The sequence below is a fragment of a genome, unplaced genomic scaffold (assembly GCF_019419815.1).
Source record: "Pyrus x bretschneideri cultivar Hongxiangsu unplaced genomic scaffold, Pyrus_bretschneideri_v1 Contig2, whole genome shotgun sequence".
In the NCBI taxonomy this organism is placed as follows: Eukaryota; Viridiplantae; Streptophyta; class Magnoliopsida; order Rosales; family Rosaceae; genus Pyrus; species Pyrus x bretschneideri.
The window spans coordinates 734,358-747,601 of NW_025999501.1; positions in this window are offsets into that span (position 1 = coordinate 734,358).

A 13,244-nucleotide genomic window follows, 5' to 3' on the forward strand; every position below is an offset into this window, starting at 1 on the left:
GCACCTAACCAAAACTAGGTAATAACTTCTCATACAATGCTCAAATGAGGTGTGTGAAAACACCAATGTGATCTACTCGACCTCACGAACATCCTCATATTTTTAAAATAATTTTTTGACGTCTCACGCGCCCCCACGTGCCGGCCAAGGCACGGCCACACGCGTCTCCCACACGTAGGCACGTGCCTGGCACACTGACGGAGTCAGTTAACGCCATCAGGAATATTCCGTTAAAACTAACAGATTTCGTTAAAGTTAACCTAACATCGTTAGGAATATTTCGTCCAAACTGACGGAATATTCCGTTGTCTTCTCGGACCAACCTCTGGCGCCGTCGCCGTCGCCGGAAAATTGGAAAAACTTCAAGCCTTCGTTTTTCAACCAAATTTCATGAAATTGGTACCAAAATGAAGCTTACAACTAGAAGAACAAAACCTTACCACTTCCAAGCGCTAAAACCAATGGAATCTCACCGGAAAAACTTCACAAAATCCGGCCAAACTTGCAACTCACGATCCCGATGTCCAAAACCTTCAAACGAACCACTCCGAGCTTCCTAAGGACTTGACCAAGCTCCCTATAACCCTGAAATTCCCAAAAATGCACGATTTTACGTGTGCATGAACAGTGACCAAATCGAGGATCTCGAGTTCGATGTGAAATCGTAGGATTCCCTACTTGAAATGGGTATGGTTGAACTCATATGAACCTCACAGGGTATAGTTTTCTTCCTCGATTCGTAACGTTTTCGAGTATTTTGATTCTTGTCCGTATCTAAGTGATGAAGAAGAGGGAGAGAGAGATACAGGACAGGGAAAGGGATAAGAATGAGTGTGGGTGCATGTGTGTGGCCCAAAAACAGCCAACCATAACCCTAAAACAACTTCACAACGAAACAAAAACACTAGGGGCAAAACCATCATTTCACACCTACGGTACGAATAATCCGGGATGGGCTGTCACAGCTGGGCTCCTGAAAATGACTGCAGAGCCATACCCAATTATCTTCTCGATCCTCAAACTCCTTCGGGTAACCCTCCTCAAGAGCGACCTGCGAATCATCAAATGCCTTAAAATATTAGTACAGGTCGCTCTTCCACTGCTTGTACCGTTTAGAGAAGATACTGTTGACGTATGCCAACATATCGTCATTGATGTCGTCGAAATTGTAGTTCGTTTGCAATGTAACCACATACATTAAGTAATATAAATATATAAAATTTGAAGGAAAAACAATTAAAAGGTAGGATACTTATCGACAACTGTGTGCCCACCTTCATCCTCACCTTGTCCGACATCGCCTTCCAAGACTTCCATTGCATAGGGCAAAGGTCCAAACGACATGACCAATGCGCTATGTTGCTCTGTTGTTGGTGCAACCCGATGCTAGTCATTGTATCTGATCCTGATATGTCCGTTGGTCACCCGGGTAATCTTTGCCGTCTTCAACTGGCGACAAGGTCCCCGAGTATTTTTCTTTGCTGCAAAAAAAAAAAAAAAAAAAAACAAAATTCAAACAAACACAACAAATAAAACTAAAATTACAACAAAACCTCCACTAAAATTATAACAATTCCCAAACCCTGGATATTGTAATGAATAATATATGATATCCAACAACAATCACAACAGTTGAATAAGCCAAATTTGGACTAAACGCACAATTGCATTATGTAACAATTTTGATTGAAAGAAAGCCCGGTCACTTAACCTTTATACTAGCACACTACCCTAATTAACGATGCATGTAAACAATCTAACAATTTCACATGTCATAGATAGTGTGACAAAAGAAACTTATCATACATATGAGTAAAATGTGACTTTGAGTTTAGACAAGTAAATTGCATAAAGAATACTTAACCAAGTACGAATGCAAAATGTGACTCTGAGTTTAGTGACTTTGAGTTTAGTAAGTCGTGTGCCTTAGCCAAGAAGGACGTTAGCCAAAATCTCCTACTCAGACTGCATTAAAAAAAGAACCAGGACAAAGACAAGATTAGAAAATTGCCTAATTATGTTTAGGTATAGAACACCAACTGTGAAAGGTTGTGGTCGTTGAAAAATTTTAGGGGTAAGGGCATGGATCCCGGGGTGCAAATTGAAATATATGCCCCTCATAGTTAATGACAATTAAAATGAGAATACAAATATTTCCTGTTTTAATTTCGTTTTAGTTTCTTTATCCTCATGAACATGTTCTAGCTACTTCTTAAGTGGAATAGCAGTTCTCCTCTCTGTCTTTGCATGTGGGAATATGTTACAGAAAGAAAAAGAAAAAGGGTGAATGCATATAAACAATTGATTCTAGTGCATTCCACTTCATTAACCCATAACGGAAAGAAGAAACAAAAAAAATCTTTAAAACAAAACGTCAAGAGCATGATAGAAGATTTGTATCTCAATCGATTAAGAAGTCACTTGAAATTTTGTATTCAACTCTCCCTTATCAAAATATTGATTTTCGAAAAGAATCATAAAAAAGGACGGATAAAAAAAAAAAAAACATAATGTAGGGTTTGGAATTGGATGTGAACTTATCCATGGGCCAACAATCGCTAATTGGGGTGGATGCTTTTGTTTAGCAGAAAGCTTCCTCCAGAATGTTTGATTTCTTAATGCAAATTAAGTTGAAAAGAAAGTTCACATTGCTTGAGGATGAACGTGTTTAATTTGTAGACACACTTTCTAATTAGCATTAGGAATTAATACGAAGCACTTCTCTCTATATTAATTGCCCGTCTCCTCCCAGCGCGGTAGTAGACTAGGTAATAGCAATTTCTAATAAGCTGGAGGAACTAACAAAACTTAAATTCATATGCAGGATCAAGTCATGGAAACCACTAAGCTAAATTTTTGTGCGGATCATAATAGCTCAGCAAAATTCTAGAAACAAAAATACAAAAATGACAAGGAATTATTGTGGAAAATTCAAAACAACTTTAGTAAAACAAAGGAAAAGGGATACTCCAAGAAGCACAAAAGGTAATGTAAGATATGTTATATAATTTAAAAGCAGCACCTTGCTATGGTGCGGCCATGTTTGGCTAGTCCCTTTCCTAAGTCGTGGAAAACTTACACTTGACTTATCAATGTCTATTAACTATTTTACGGTAGATTGATGATTAATAAGAACAAAACTAAGTGTAGCCCTTTTAAATTGAGGCATCAGCAGTGGATGCCAATGTCGTGTCGGGCGTGCGGGGGCGGCGATGACCACGCTTGGCACTAGCTACAGGTAGCGCCACTGAAGAGGCTGATAACTAGCGCCTGGGAGACCCGGGGACCAACCGGATCCAACGAATTAGTTGGCCTAGGGTCCATTTTTGTTGGAGCAGTGGCGGCTGCAGTAGGAGGTGGGGGAATCAGACGGGGTGCAATCGTCACCGCCTTACGACTTCTAATAAGCTGCGACATCTACACAATTAGAAAAAAAAATTCAATGCATATATATGGTTAAACAACCAAATTACGATTACAATATTCAAACAACCAAATTAAAACATTGTGTAGATTAGTGTAGATTAGGCAGACTACTTCCAACTGAAAATAAAAAGCATTGCTACTGAATTCACCTTATTGTCTGAAGAGAAACCACAAATTAACAAAATATGAAGGAAGAGAAAAACAGTTAGATTTATGCAATTGAAACACAAGAATTGAGACACTAATAAAAACAAGAAAAGCATATAGTCCAACTAAATGGAAACTTTTAGAGAGTGGGTCGTACACCAGCCCGTCACACACAAGATGGCATTTATTTCTTCAATTGTTGATTAAACCAAAATTTATGAGGACTCAACCATAAACATTTCATAAGCTTTCTTGAAGCTTGCATATCTTGTGCAATACAATAATATGAAGAAGTAAGAACACAATATAACATGAAACTATCTGTTAATGGAAGAATCTAAAACTAGTTCTTATGAGCATGGATCTTCTCCATCTTGAAAACCAAAATAAATTCCATAAAATCTAGTAGGTCTGGTTCGGTATGGGATACTGAACCAAAAATGGCATATCAAATCCTGAACCGAAAATTTTCAAGACGAAAAACTCATGACTAATCCGAAACCGAAATTTCAGGATTCTCGAAATATTTTTGGTATTTCAAAATTTCTCAAAACCAAACCTACATCATAATCCAAATCATCTAAATTGAAATTTAAATCATTCGAACCTGCATTAAAAATCCAAATTGAAATCAAAGACACAGTGATAGTGAATCAGTGAAGATTTGTAGTAGAGATAAACAGAGTGAAGAGAGAGACCTACGTCTTCCTCCTAACCCGAGCCTCCAATTCAAAACCCTAAGCCCCAATTCAAAACCTTAACCTTAATTCGAAATCCCCCACACACAGAGAATCACTGGAGAGAACCGGAGGTGGGGATGAAGCCGTGAGGTGTGGTGGTGGTCGGAGTGGAGATAGTTCATCGGAGTTAGATTGTTAGAGGGTGGGTGGCCGTTGAGCTTCGAATCTGAGAAAGAGAGAAAGAGTCTAAGACTAAGTGAAGGCAGATGAGAAATGAGAGAGAGTGAGTAGGGATGTGTCAACTCGATTTTGGATTCAGTTAAAGGAATGGTGGTTGTGGTTTTGGTTTTGGAGTGAGTAGGCGTGGTTTCTGGGTTGTAGAAGGAGAAAGAATACGAAAAAGATGAGATAGAAAATTAGAACCCTAACCCAAAATATTTTGCCAAAATACCTGAAATTAGGGTTCTAAACATTAGAACCCTAATTCTAGAACCCCAATTGTAGAACCCTAATTCCTAATTTGACTAGAGTTAAGTAAATTGAAATTTACCTCAGAGTGAGAGCGATGTCGGAGGAGGAAGAGATAGGGTTGTCGGATGAGGAAGAGAGAGGGTTGTCGAAGGAGGAAGAGAGAGGGGGTGCCAGAGAAGGAAGAGAGAGGGATGCTGGAGGAGGAAGAGAGAGTGCGAGGGAGAGTTGATGGAGATGGCTGTTGGGGGGAAAGTTTACAGAGAGGAAAGGTGAAGGGAAAGTGGGAAAGTGTTTGCAATTTCAATTTAATCCTCCAGTTATTGAGCGACGAATAGAAGATACTCGTCGCGCAATAAATTCAATTTTTTATGAAATTATTTTCATGCGTGCCTAATTTTCAGCTCATTGTGCAACGAAGAGTAATTAATTGTCGCGCAAATGCCATTCGTGCGATGAATAATATTTTGTTCATTGCACAATGAACTGAAAATTTAATTTACCCGGGTAAATTTTTTAAAATTTATATTTATTCAAATAAAACCAATTTATTTATAATAACATAAGATAATTAAATTACAAAACAAAAAAAAAAATCATTTACTATGTTTACATGGCAAGTCCCTAATAAATTACATTATTCATCATCTGAACTATAATAACTTTCGCTATTGTCGCTATCATCACTTTCGGTCTTCCAATCTTCCTCCTTGATAACTACATCACTCTCGTCGTTCAGGCTCATTGCATCAACGAGGTCAATTGTAATTGACTGAATCGGTATTTTGATTGAAGACACTCCTTGTATCTGAAACCGTTCTTGGATAAGATTTGTATCTTGAAGTGTTTCCGCATCATTTTCCATTGAAGATTCTAAACGTTGGTCAGTGACGTTGTCGACATCGTCATCAGTTGGGTCTTGTTCTGGTATAGCATACATATTCCTTTGATCCATCTTCTAAACAACTTTCCAACCTCTCCCGACTTTAAGGTTATCTAGAAACATAATATGTTTTGCCATGTTTGCCAAAATGTAAGGGTCATCATCGTACCAAGTTTTGTTAATGTTCATAGATAGTAAGCCATGGTCGATTTTAACACTTCCCTGCCTATTTGCGTTTGTATCAAACCATCGACACTTAAAAATGATACTTGGTATCGGTCTTTGTAAAGCAATTGCATGACAATTGTTAGTTTTCCATAGAAATCAATGTCCGTACTTTCGCCTCCACCTAGGATATAGACACTGCTGTTTTGCGTACACAACTTATCATCTCGTGCAGTCCCCAAAAACTTGACACCAATAACATGGGAACCCAAAAACGGGCCAAGTCCCCAAAAACGGGCCAAACACCAAGTTATATAAATCTTCACTGTAAGTGTGGGAATTTGATGCTTTCAATTTAGTCACCTAATATTATACAAAAACATACACATGTTAGTTTGAGAAAATTGAATACTGCAATACATATCACAAATACAGAACACTTATAACTTACACATTTGAGAAACCACTGTGGAAACAATTCTCGATGTTTCTTGGCATACAAATGTGATGGATGTTCTCGCTTCATCATCCCTTCATTCTCATCTAAGTATGCCATTATCTCGTCACAATTTTTTAGTACAAACCAATGTGCTACCTCCATGTCACTTTTGGAAAACGACTCGCATCGTACAGGATCTCCAAAGGGTCGCGCATTTTGGGCAAAAATAGAAAGTTTATCTTTTCTCACACCTCTGCCATTATTGCACTGAGGACGATTGAAATTGGTCTCCACATCTTTTAAATACATTCTACAGAAATTAAGCAACTCATATTGAACCCAAGCCTCTATAATTGATCATTCGGGCTTCGCCTTATTGCATACAATTTTTTTTCAGCTCCCCGAGAACCATGCCAAAATAAAACGATACGATACAAATTAGTAAGCGTGGGCTAATGATGCATAAACAAATGATGAAGATTATATACCTTTCTATTGGATACATCCAATGATAGTTAACAGGACCAGCAAGCAATGCCTTTTTGGGCAAGCGAACCATTACGTGGATCATTCTTGTGAAGAAAGCTGGAGGGAATATCATCTCAAACTTGCATAGGACTTGGAAAACGTCATGGCATAACTGACTAACGTCCGTTTTTCGCAACATTATTATCGTCAGTTGGGAAAAAAATATGGACAACAACATAACTGGCTTCATTACATCTTCCGGCAATAGGTATCGAATACCCACAGGAAGTAGGCATTACATAAACACATGGCAGTCATGGCTCTTTAGTCCAGCAAATTTAACCCTATCAACATTCACTCAACGCGTGATATTAAAAGCATACCTATCGGGAAACTTTACAGAACTTTATCACTGTCTCTATTAATCCATAAACCCATTTGTATGCCCATTCTTTCCAAATTAAAACAAGCTTTGATCTTGTCCTTTGTCTTGCCCATGTTATCTAAAATTGTGCCCACTAATATGTCAAAGACATTTTTCTCAACATGCATAACGTCAGAGGTTATGTCTCAATTCTAGTTTTGACCAATATGGGAGCTCAAAAAACATAGGCTTGTGCGTTAAGTTCATATGTGTAGAAGGTCTAGTCCGATTCACTATTTTCCCGAACGGAGCAAAATCCAAATGGTTAAGCTATTCCAAAATCTGATAATCGGACCATTCTCTAGGTCTGAGGCGATGCTCTGTGTTCCCATTGAACTCTTTATCCTTTTCCCGCCACTCATGGTCCCATGGAAACCCTCTCCGATGACCAAGGTAACAAACTTTTTTGCCGTGCCAACCAGATGTTACATCATCCATGTATACAGGGCAGGCCATATAACCTTTAGTGCTCCACCCAGAAACCATTGCATATGCAGGAAAATCGGTCACAGTCCACATAATTGCTGCCCGCATCTTGCCAGTGGATTTATCGTATGTGTGCACACCGTTTGTCCGTAAATCCTTTAGCTCATCAACCAACGGCCTTAAGTAAACATCGATTGACCTTCCAGGATCCTCAGTTGTCAAAAGAGTCATCATCATGTATTCTTTTTTCATGCATTTCCAAGGCGGCAAATTATATGGGAATACGAAAATCAGCCAAGTACTGTGGTGTTGGTTTAGAAACCCGAACAAATTGAATCCGTCAAGTCCCAATCTAACATTCCGAGGATCAGCAGCAAACTCGGGAATGTTCAATCGAACTCTTTCCTTGCCACCCCATTTGCAAGCTGCCTCAGAACATCATCGTCTACCCGTTTTTCCTTATGCCATATCATGTCTGTGTCAGTATGTGTTGACATATACAATCGTTGTAACCTAGGTTTCAGGGACAAATAACGCATCATTTTTTTGTGGGATCTTAGTTGTTCTATTCTGAGATGTCATTTTGAACCTCAACTCATTACATACAGGGCATTTATCCAATGATTTATTCTCTTTGTAGAATAAAATACAATTATTTTTGCAAGCGTGAATTTTTTCATAACCCAATCCAAGACCATTCAACACCTTTTGCCCATGTTTATGGTCTTTCGGCAAACAATTGAAAATCCCCACAACCGAAACCTAATCCTTCAACCATAAACTACACGCCATAACAGTGCATTCCCAAATTGTCCAAATAATGGGGTAATTCAAGAATTAATTGGACCGCAGTTATGCTTTCGCATCCATCCGTGAAATCTAACTAATCCTTGAACAGGAAACTAAGTTTTACCAAAAATAAAAAACAAGTACGAAGTTAATTTACATCACAACACATATTTGTACGTCACGTACAAATTTAACAACATAATATAAATATAATTTCACAACACAATATAAACAAAACAAACTAAGTTCAACATAATTTAATTAATTTTATATTTTTTTAAAATAAAACGAACAAAATACCCCTTCTCAATCGTTCTCCACCAATTGCTAATCACACACAATATCCTTATAGACAACGAAATTAATGGCGTTAGTATGAATTTACATTAATATTTTTAACCTAACGACAAAAAACACTTACCAGACACACCTAGATAGCTTGATCAACCTAGAGAAGAAGATTGAGAGAGTCTTAGATGATAAAATTGAGAGAAAATGAAAATGACGGATGCCGGATTGAGCAAAATCAATGGGATTAGTGCAGAGGCACAATCTGCAATTTTTTTTGCAGTTTGTCTATGCACATTGTTGAATCCAGATTAAAAAGTTCACTTTTGGATGAATGATTTTGTGCGATGAACAAGATCTTCGTCGAGCAAATGTCCTTTGTGCAACTAACATGGTTTTCGTTGCGCAAATGTTATTTGCACGACAAAAAAAGAAACATTCGTTGCGCAAGTTTACCATTTTTTTTAATTTTATTTCCTTTACTTTATAATTTATTCTTTTCAACAAATTGCGCGACGAAAACATGTCTCATCACGCAATGCATATTTTAATTTTTTTTATTTTTTATGTTTTTCCGTTTTATTTTTATGTAATGTACATTTTTATTTTATTATAAATAAAAAAGTCAAACCTAGTTAAACATTAAATTAATTAACAAAACTAATTTACTATACCAAATAGATATTATAATTAATGCAAATAATAATCATCTAAATAACATAAATTTATTAATTAAATTAAATATAATCTCCACAAATTCTTTTTTTTTTTTAAAATAAAATAAAATAAAAGAAACCCTTCTCAACTTTAATCCTCCCTTGTCCACAATACATCAGACTTCCCCTGCCAAAAACTCTACTTGAAAAGCCCATCCACATAAGTCTGTTGCTTCTCATCGGTTTCATCAACATCCCAATGAATCTACAGTAATGCCAATAACAATAAATTAGTAATTACAAAAATATTGCGTTTTAACAAATATAATTGTTCATTATTTTACTACAAAATTGCCGATAACTCCCTCAGCATAGACTTCTTCAACTCCTCAGAGACCTTTTTCCAAGACTTAAACTCGGTAGAACAATCCCTCCGCACCAAATTCCCAATGTCATACCTAAATTCGTAGTACGCCTCAGCCATATTTTTGCCTTCAAAGTATGGCACTTGCTTCCATCGATGCTTCTCTAATCGCATGACAAGTTTCTTTTTCCTAGAACCTTCTCCAGAATCAACCATTCTTTCTAAACATTTTTTTTTTTTTGAAAACTAGGGTTCTGAAACTGTTTTTATATAGCACACGGATCCCTTTCTACGATGAAGATATTTGTCGCGCAAATTGCATGTTCGCCATGCAAAACGCTACATAAATATGCAATAAATATTCATTCTTTGTCTTACGCGATCGAGTAGCGTCACGCAATATATTGCGCAACGAGTGGAATGATTATAATTATAAAGTTTACATAAGCATAGACGTAAAATTATAATTACAAACAAATATTCAGTTAAATATTTTTTCTAAAAATATATAATACCTTTAATATTTATTCTATAAATAATTAATGCATTAATCCATACAATTATTTTGAGCATAAGTAAGAAGATTTAAAACACATACAAACCGAGAATAGGGTGCTTACTTTAGGCCTCAATAAAAAAAACAAACAGGAATTAAAACCTAATTAAGTCCAAATACATAACTTATATAAAAAAAATAAAAAAAAACCTTAAATTTAAATATTGTCTTACAAAACATAAATTTAAAAGTACTATTTTGATGGTCCTGGTCCATTCCACAAGACTTCTTAACGTCACCGATTGTAACCTCCCTCCAACGCATCCTCCACTAACTTCATCAACTGTTCATTTGTATCATCATCAAGAGTATACTTACACTGTTACACATATATGCAAATAATTAATTCCAACATGTGATAAAAAATTTCACAAAATTACTTATTGATCCATCAACAATAGACTTACTAATAATTCTTCCATCACCGCCTTCTTTGCATTTTCGGCCACATCTTTCCAAGAATGCCACTCAGCAGTAGGACAATTGTTCCCTATGGCTATAGCAATCGCATGCGCGAACTGAAAATGCTGCCTCAAATCATTCAGGTCAGCATCGGTCATGCTCTAATCCTTGTTTTTATCCTTCATCTCACCACAAACAGAATTAGAATGGAAATGTGAAGAATAAGAACAGTAGAAGCGCATATTTTTAGGAAGGTTAAGGCCTTTGCGAATAAATGCGGTATTGATTCCTCCGATTCATCTGCAGTGAATGGTCAAAACTGATAGGAACTTGCGCAACGAATACTTGGTCGCGCAAATGTCCCATTTTCATCACGCAAATGGTTTGCGACCCAGCGTTTTCTTTCTGACTTTACGCGACGACAACAAATATTTGTAACGCAATTTTTTTTTCCTTTCCTATCCATTTTACGTGATGAAACATTGTTTCTGTTGCGCAAGTACGTCTTGTGTTAATAATTCAGAAAAAAATATATAATGGAGATTGTATCTCAACGAGTTCATCTCCTAGTCCTAACAACTTCTAATCCCCAACAAATCGGATAAAAAACTACAAGATCTAATGTTTGATTAAGAGAAGGAAGGGTGGTGGGGAAGAAAATGGGAGAAAAGGAAGTAGATGTAGAAAGTTGATGGGATTATGGAAAGTATGGGGTTGAAAGAAAGGAGCTTCAAGGTTGAGATTGAAAGAAAAATCGGATCTGAAAAAGAGGAAAAGGAAAGAGCTATCGGAAAGAGAGAGAGAGAGAGAGAAGCTCCCACAAAAGGAGAGAAGAGCTCTCATAAACGAAGAGAAAAACTCTCACCAACTCTTATGTAATCCAAAATAAAACAAAGGGGGGAGTGATAGTCTTGAGGAAAAACACAAGAAGAAGAAGAAAAAAAGGAAGAGAGATGTCGATGGTGAAAACAAAGAGAGAAAGAGGAAAGTAAGAGAGAGAGAGAGAGAGAGAGAGAGAGAGAATGTGTGTCTGAAAAAACAAAGTAGAAAAAGGAAAATGAAGAGAGAGAGTTAGTTGATTGGCTTTTGGCACAATATAATGACAATTAAAAAACTTAATAATTATTATTTTGACATTAAAAGAAGGAAAGTATTATTGGCACTCCAAAAATCTCATTCTACACTTCTCACAAGTGTATTTTTCTTTCTAAATATAGAAAGTTTGAAGTGTAGAATGAGAAATTTGGAGTGCCAATAACAATTCCCTAAAAGAAAGGAAAACTAATGAAAATGATTTAAAAACTTTGAGTTTTAATGATAAGGACAAAATAAAGGGTAAAGTGAATAGTACCATGATTGACTTTTTATTGTAAAAATGTGGTTTTTCGTTAAAGTAAACAATACCGGGAGTTTTTCGTTAAAGTTCCTAAAGTAATTATTATTTTGCATTAAAAAGCAAAATAATGAATACAAATTTGAAGAATGACACTATACATCGGTGTCGGAAAGCTTAAAGGACACCAAATATACACAACGGTGCAATCCTGGTTTCAAAAGACATCGATAACGAATGGTGTCTCCAAAACAGTGTCATGTTGCTTATTTTCTAGTAGTGGTGTATATCTGCTAGAAAACAAATGATATGTAAAAGTAAGAATACACATACTTTTAAGTAAGATTTATACGCTTCAACTACCATGATGAAAAAAGAACTACCATGATGAAGACGGACAGAAAATTTCTATAATTTAAAAAGAGTTTTACCACTTAGTACTACGGTCTAGTGGTATTCCTCTTCAATCTTCACTTGTAAGTGAGAGGTCTTAAATTCGATTATCGCTACAGCAAATCTTAACAACATTATTCCTAGCCTATTGAGAGGTTTAGCCCACTCTCCCAACTTTTAATGTAGATAATATCGTTTGCGGAAAAAAAAAGGGGACACTTTGGATGCGGTCCCTAACTATCAATGTTCTTTGACTAAAACCTTTGTAATTTTTAGTTTTTGATCGAAGTCCCTAACGTTAATGTAATAATGTATTTATTTTATTTTTAAACTAAAAATGAAATTTGTAGCTATTTATATTAATGAGATTTTAAATAAAACCCATAATTTATGGGATTAAAAATATTAAAGATAAATTATACTCTCCAATATCTTATGTGTATACATGGGTACTTTCATAAAAACCTAACCAAAAAATTATTTTACCAATACATGGGTACATTTTTCAAAAACACCAGAAAAAAAAAAAAAGATATTAGGCTTAATAATTATTAAGCATTTCTTCTGTTAAACTTGACATGGATACATTCTTAAATCAACAAAATAGAATGTACCCATATAAGTTTAAAAAATGGATTAGAGAAAAGATTAAATGAATTTTATATAAAAAACGGGTACATTTTATATTTAAAAAATGGTACATTTTCATATAAAAAAATAGTATATTTAAGAATGGGTACATATCATTTTTATATAAAAATTTAATGGGTACAAACTTATTCTAATTTTAATTTTTATATTTTGAAAATGTTTGAATTGAAATTAATTAGGAGTTTAATAAGGGTGTGAGTATTAAAACTCTAAATCAATTACTAATTTTTACTGTAAAATTATGTAACTTACATGTAATTCATTAATATATTAATGCTAAGGACTT